Source organism: Mus caroli, unplaced genomic scaffold (genome assembly GCF_978045245.1).
Source record: "Mus caroli unplaced genomic scaffold, Mus_caroli_1 scaffold_9, whole genome shotgun sequence".
NCBI classification, from domain to species: domain Eukaryota; kingdom Metazoa; phylum Chordata; class Mammalia; order Rodentia; family Muridae; genus Mus; species Mus caroli.
This window is the reverse complement of record NW_028227264.1, coordinates 78,188,974-78,195,747: the sequence shown is the minus strand read 5'-3', so window position 1 is coordinate 78,195,747 and position 6,774 is coordinate 78,188,974. Positions and strand designations below refer to the sequence as shown.

Here is a 6,774-nt window from a genome sequence, read left to right as displayed (position 1 = left end):
GCCAAACTTCCTGGTTCCTCAAGGGAGGCCAGAAGAGGGAAATTGATCATGTAAACTTGGCAGGACTACTAGTTGAGCAATCCCGTCTCCTGGTGAAACGGAAAAAACACCCTGAGGTCTGGAGCAGAGAACCTGAAGTTCTCCTTCATGATCCTGATCTACAACTCCAGGGTGAACAACAAGTCCTTTCATTGTCAAAGAAGAACGGCCAAGAATCAGTCCCATACTTCCTGCTGGTAGGGGTCCCTTGAAGTCTGTAGGTATGGGTTGTATACCCATCTGTGGCATCAGCATGAATCGGGTGGTGGAATGCAGGTCCAACCCTGCTGAGCCCTGTGTTGCTCTATGGACAGAGGCATCTGGCTTTTGTTCATTGGAGTCCCATATGTTTTGGGGTCCTGAGACCTGGGGCCCTGATGCCCGTTTTTTGAGCTGTTCTCATTTTCTCCTGGCTGTCCTGGCTGCAGCAATCTTCCTTTGATATCCCTAACAGAGTGACATTCGTCAGCCCAATGGTAACCCTTTCCACATTTTGTGCAAATGCCAGGAGCTCATTTCTTGTTAAGGGCACGACAATCCTTCTTTAAGTGTCCGGGTTTGCCACAGTTGTAGCAGACCTTTAGGTCTGAAGTGGCTGGATGTATCTGTCCTTGCAGAATGGTGGCCACTAGCCCTGCATTAGTTAAGGGGCCTCCAAGCTCATGACACACCCTTAACCAGTCCTGTAATCCCTTACTCTTTCTAGGTGTAATTGCTGCTCTGCATTCTTGTGTAGCTTGTTCATAAACGAGCTGTTCTATTAATGGCATGGCTTGCTCAGGTTCACCAAAAATTCTCCCTGCTGCTTCAGTCATTCTAGCTACAAAGTCTGAGAAAGGCTCCTGGGGACCTTGGATGATCTTTGTTAAATGTCCCCCGGATTCTCCCTTTTTAGAAAGTGCCTTCCAGGCCTTAATGGCGGCAGCTGAGATCTGAGCATATGCTCCCCAATTATAAATTGTCTGATTGGTGGCATATTGTCCCTGTCCTGTCAATAAATCAAATGTCCAGTTTCTCTGATCTCCCTCCGCAGCAGCATTAATCTTAGCTTGTGCTTGGGAGACATCATACCATAAGGCTTTCCATTCCATATATTGACCCATGCTAGTGAGGGCTGCCTTCGTTGTTGTCTGCCAGTCTCCTGGGGTCAAGGCCAAGGTTGCAAGTCTTTCAACTTGAGATAAGGTAAAGTTAGCACTGACTCCATAATTCCGTACAGACTCGGCAAGTTCCTTTATCTGAATGTACTCCACAGGCGCATGTACACGTCCTTCCTCAGCACCTTCAAAGACCAGAAATGCCTGATGTAGTTTTTTTGTTCCTCTCTAGAGAGGAAAGAATCAGAATAGAAAATTTCCACATAAGGTGGAGGAGTACTAGGACCAAAAAGCCGAGAGGTGGCCTGCCCTGTGCCCCCAGTAACTTTTAGTTTTTTCTCTGATTTCTTCACCTGCCTTTCATCTGGATGGTACCTCTCTTCCTCATAGCGGGCTGCTTCTTCCTCTAAATCCTCCTCCTCTGAGGGACTGAGTCCAGTATCTGAATCTGAGCTATCAAGTCCCAGAGCCTCAAGTTCTTTTACTGGGTAAAGGCTCTTTCCTTTTGGCGGTTTCTCCTTTTCTTTCATTTTTCTCTCCCGGGGCGCCCTTTCCCCTGACTCTCACTTCCTCGGATCCAAGGTCCGCGGAAGGGCCTTTTTTATTAGGTGCACCCTTTTTCTTCATAGATCCAATCTCTCACCCCGCTCTGTTTCAGGGACATGCTGTCCTGAACCTCCTCCAACACTCCCTGTCCTGCCTTCACTGATGGGCGGCATCTCTCAGCCTCTCGGCATGATTTTATGAGTTTCCAAAGCAGCATAGTCCCTGCCTTCAATTTCCCATGCTGTTGTTCTCTGACCAAATCCCCTCTTAACTTTTCCCAGGAAGCAAGTGTCAGGGATCCGGAGCATGTGTACCATGGCGCTATGTGATCCACCTCCCTAACAGAGCAATATAGAGTTTTTGCTGAGACTTTCAAGTTGCGTTGTTTTAAGAGAGACTGTAGTGCTGTGACTATTGATTGTGAAGCCCCCATACTGCTCCTTTATCTACAGGAGGAACTTAAATACAGGAGAGGCACCATGGCTTATCTATGTCCGTCTGACTGTGCCTGGCAGCGGTTGATAATTAACAATGCCATTGGTGAAAACAATACAAAATCAAAAGGAAAGGATGAGCGCCACAAGAACGATCACAAAGGCTTCAATTGCTCCCTCTAGTGGAGGAGAAAGGTCAAGACCAAACATGCCTCTCAGAGCTTACCTCGACCTGTAGTTCTGAATCCTCTCCCGGAGCGGCGCCGGCAATTGTGAGGCATTCCCGGGTTTTCGGCTCCAAATGTCCTGTGCTATCATCTCGCCAGCAAGAACGCACAAAGAACACCAGAATCCTTCTGCAGCAAAGTGTTTATAGCATCTTGAAGACACAGAGCCCCAAAAGGGGGCTGCTTAAAAACACCCTAGTGTGGCGCGTCCACGCCTGATTGGTCGCTTACCTATGATCTCATTGGCATACCCCGGGGTGGGCAAAGACTTGGCGTGAACACACTCTTGCACATGTGCACACAACTTGTTTCCTGAGAAGAGGTCGAGCTGGCACAGTGGAAGCCGGTGCCATCTTGTGATGGCGAATGTTATTGCAGCTCTCCACATTGAGATACATTGGGCTTGCTGTAGTAGTATACTTGGGCTCTAGTGGTTCTACATTGACCTTTTGTTGACAGTACTTTGGAAACTGGGATTTAACCATCAGGTTTTTTTTTGTTGTTGTTGCTGTTGTTATTGTTTTGTAGTTATTATAGCTTCATATGCTGATTTGTAAATTTATCTTTGCTCAATAGATGGGATATTTTAGGTATTCCCCTTAGTTTCTGTTTCCTCTCTTCTGGCATGAGTGAACCCATAGCCTTGTTAATATCCTGACTTCTTTAGGGGTTTCCATCTTGACCAATATCTCAATAGCATGTAATCATTCCTAAACTAGGACACTCATTTAATGATAAGAAATATCTTGTTGGGCCTTTCTCTCCAACTAGTTGAAGATTCTATTTAGATTATGTTCATATATGTATTTAATTAGGATGCTTTTACAGCAGGAGGTTTCCTTACAACATTTGAAATGTCCCTTAGTATTAGCTCTTCCTTCTTACATTACCTCCCTAACCACAGTTTGCCCCATCTTTCCAATTGCAGTTTTTTTTTTTTTTCATGGTAGCTGTTGGTATAAGGAACCAGCATGGCAGATCATCTCTGAACTCAGTGACATCTCACAGAGGTGACAGGGATCCATGCATCTATTCCCAAGGCAACTACCATATATTCCCAGATTCAACTTGGCTCATGACCCACCTTTACCTGTGAGCAGCTACATCACAACTCAAATAAAAGACAGACCCTTCGAACCTAACTTCTCTCTCTGTTCCCCATTTGTCTTTGTTTCCACATTTGCCCTTTTCCCCCACAATAAATCCAACGTGCAACTGTATTGGTCTAGTGAGCTCTGTCTGGACTGTGATTCTAACACAACACTAGCCCTGCCTTCATGTATCCATAATTATCAATTCTACTTCTGTTTCCTACATATATTCAATCCCTATCCAAATTCCTACCTTGATATGTATATTTGGACTTTAGCATGCTTATCAAAGAGTACAAATGTAACATCCATATTTATGTGAGTAAATGCCATATTTTCTTTTCTGGCTGTGAATTATATCTCAGTATCATTTTTTCTAGCTTTATTTTTTACCTGAGAATTTATATTTTCATGTTTTCTGCTGAGTAATGTTCCACTTAAAACAGCCATTTTCAATATCTTTTTATCTGATGACATTCATATGGTCTGTTTCCATTTTCTTGCTAATATAAATAGAATTTAAATGAATATTGTTTAGCATGTATCTCTGTACTAAGACATATTGTCATTTGGATATATGCCCAAGAGTTGTATAGGCTATTCTTGAAGTAGATACATTTTCAGATTCCTATGAAAGTGCCATACTACATTCTGTATTAGCTGTACATATTTGTAATACTTCCAACAATGAATGAGTATTCCCTTTACTCAACACATTACCTGCTTGAGCTACTAATGGGTATGTGCTAATGATTATCTGAATTTCCTATATATATATATTTTTTTTTTTTTACTATTTTTATTTTCATTCATAATTTTATCAATTTGTACCCATTAGTTCAAATCATCTATTTGTCCCAAACTTTGTCAAGAAGTTGGTACTTTTAAAGGATAAACTCTTGAAATCTTTGATCTATGGCTTCTTTCTATCAATTATCTGGTAGATCTTGTTTTCTTTGGGGGATTATTTAGTTAGGTATTTTCTACATTTACATTTCAAATGCTATCCCAAAAGTCCCCCATATGCTACCTCCCCACTACTCTACCCACCCATTTCCACTTCTTGGCCCTGCTGTTCCATCCAACATCCAACTAACTTTCCAAAAAAACCCTTCAGTTTCCACATTATTTATTCTTACTTCTATTTTTTCCAATTTCTTACTAGGTGTTTTCTTCATTTACATTTCAAATGCTATCCCGAAAGTCCCAGAAACTCTTCCCCTCCCCCATTCCCCTAACAACCAACTCCCACTTCTTGGCCCTGGTGTTCCCCTGTACTGGGGCATACAAAGTTTGCAAGACCAAGGGGTCTCTCTTCCAAATGATGGCGGACTAGGTCATCTTCTGCTACATATGCAGCTAGAGACATGAGCTCTGGGTGTACTGGTTCGTTCATATTGTTGTTCCACCTATAGGGTTGCAGACCCCTTTAGCTCATTGGGTACTTTCTCTAGCTCCTCCATTGGGGACCCTGTGTTCCATCCAATAGCTGACTGTGAGCATCCACTTCTGTGTTTGTCAGGCACTGGCATAGCCTCACAGGAGACAGCTATATCAGGGTCCTTTCAGCAAAATATTGCTAGTGTATGCAATGGTGTCAGAGTTTGGAGGTTGATTATGGGATGGATCCCCAGGTGCAGCAGTCTCTAGATGGTCCATCATTTCATCTCAGCTCCTAAATTTGTCTCTGTAACTCCTTCCATGGGTGTTTTCTTCCCAATTCTAAGAAGGGGCAAAGTATCTACACTTTGGTCTTCATTCTTCTTGAGTTTCATGTTTTGCAAATTGTATATTGGGTGTTCTAAATTTCTGGGCTAATATCCACTTATCAGTGAGTACATAACATGTGAGTTCTTCTTCTTCTTCTTCTTCTTCTTCTTCTTCTTCTTCTTCTTCTTCTTCTTCTTCTTCTTCTTCTTCTTCTTCTTCTTCGGTATTTCTTTCATTTACATTTCCAATGCTATCCCAAAAGTTCCTCACACCCTCCCACACCCACTCCCCCACCCACCCACTCCTACCTCTTAGCCCTGGCATTCCCCTGTTCTGAGGCATATAAGTTCTGCACAACCAATGGGCCTCTCTTTCCACTGATGGCCGACCAGGTCATCTTCTGATACACATGCAGCTAGAGACATGGGGGGGGGGGGGTACTGGTAAGTTCATATTGTTGTTCCACCTATAGGGTTGCAGATCCACCCCAGCTCCTTGGGTACTTCCTCCAGTTCCTCTATTGGGGGCCCTGTGATCTATCCAATAGCTGACTGTGAGCATCCACTTCTGTGTTTGCTAGGCCCCAGCATATTCTCACAAAAGACAGCTATATAAGGTTCCTTTTAGCAAAATCTTGCTAGAGTATACAATAGTGTCAGTGTTTGGAGGCTGATTATGGGATGGATCCCTGGGTATGGCAGTCTCTAGATGGTCCATCCTTTTGTCTCAGCTCCAGACTCTGTCTCTGTAGCTCCTTCTATGGGTGTCTTGCTCCCAATTACAAAAAGGGGCAAAGTATCTACTCCTTGGTCTTCGTTCTTCCCGAGCTTCATGTGTTTCACAAATTGTATCTTATATCTTGGGTATTCTAAGTTTCTGGGCTAATATCCACTTATCAGTGAGTACATATCATGTGAGTTCTTTTGTGATTGAGTTACCTCACTCAGTATGATGCCCTCCAGGTTCATCCATTTGCCTAGGAATTTCATAAATTCATTCTTTTTAATAGCTGAGTAGTACTCCATTGTGTAAATGTACCACATTTTCTGTATTCACTCCTCTGTTGAAGGGCATCTGGGATCTTTCCAGCTTCTGGCTATTATAAATAAGGCTATTATGAACATAATGGAGCATGTGTCCTTGTTACCAGTTGTAACATCTTCTGGGTATATGCCCAGGAGAGGTATTGCGGGATCCTCTGGTAGTACTATGTCCAATTTTCTGAGGAACCACCAGACTGATTTCCAGAGTGGTTTACAAGCTTGCAGTCCAACCAACAATGAAAGAGAGTTCCTCTTTCTTCACATCCTAGAGCATCTGCTGTCACCTGAATTTTTTTTAACTTAACCATTCTGACTGGTGTGAGGTGGAATCTCAGGGGTGTTTTTATTTGCATTTCCCTGATGATTAAGGATGTTGAACATTTTTTTTTCAGGTGCTTCTCAACCATTCGGTATTATTTAGGTGAGAATTCTTTGTTTAGCTCTGAGCCCCATTTTTTAATGGAGTTATTTGATTTTCTGGAGTCCACCTTCTTGAGTTCTTTATATATAACCATTTAACAAAATCCAACACCCATTCATGATAAAAGTCTTGGAAAGATAAGGAATTCAAGGCCCATTCCTAAACT

General features: G+C 42.8%; 1 pseudogene; it reads right to left on the bottom strand.

The window, feature by feature from the left end:
* Positions 1-551: 551 nt before the first annotated feature.
* On the bottom strand, positions 552-2,434 carry LOC110288683 (igE-binding protein pseudogene; annotated as a pseudogene).
* Positions 2,435-6,774: the final 4,340 nt, after the last annotated feature.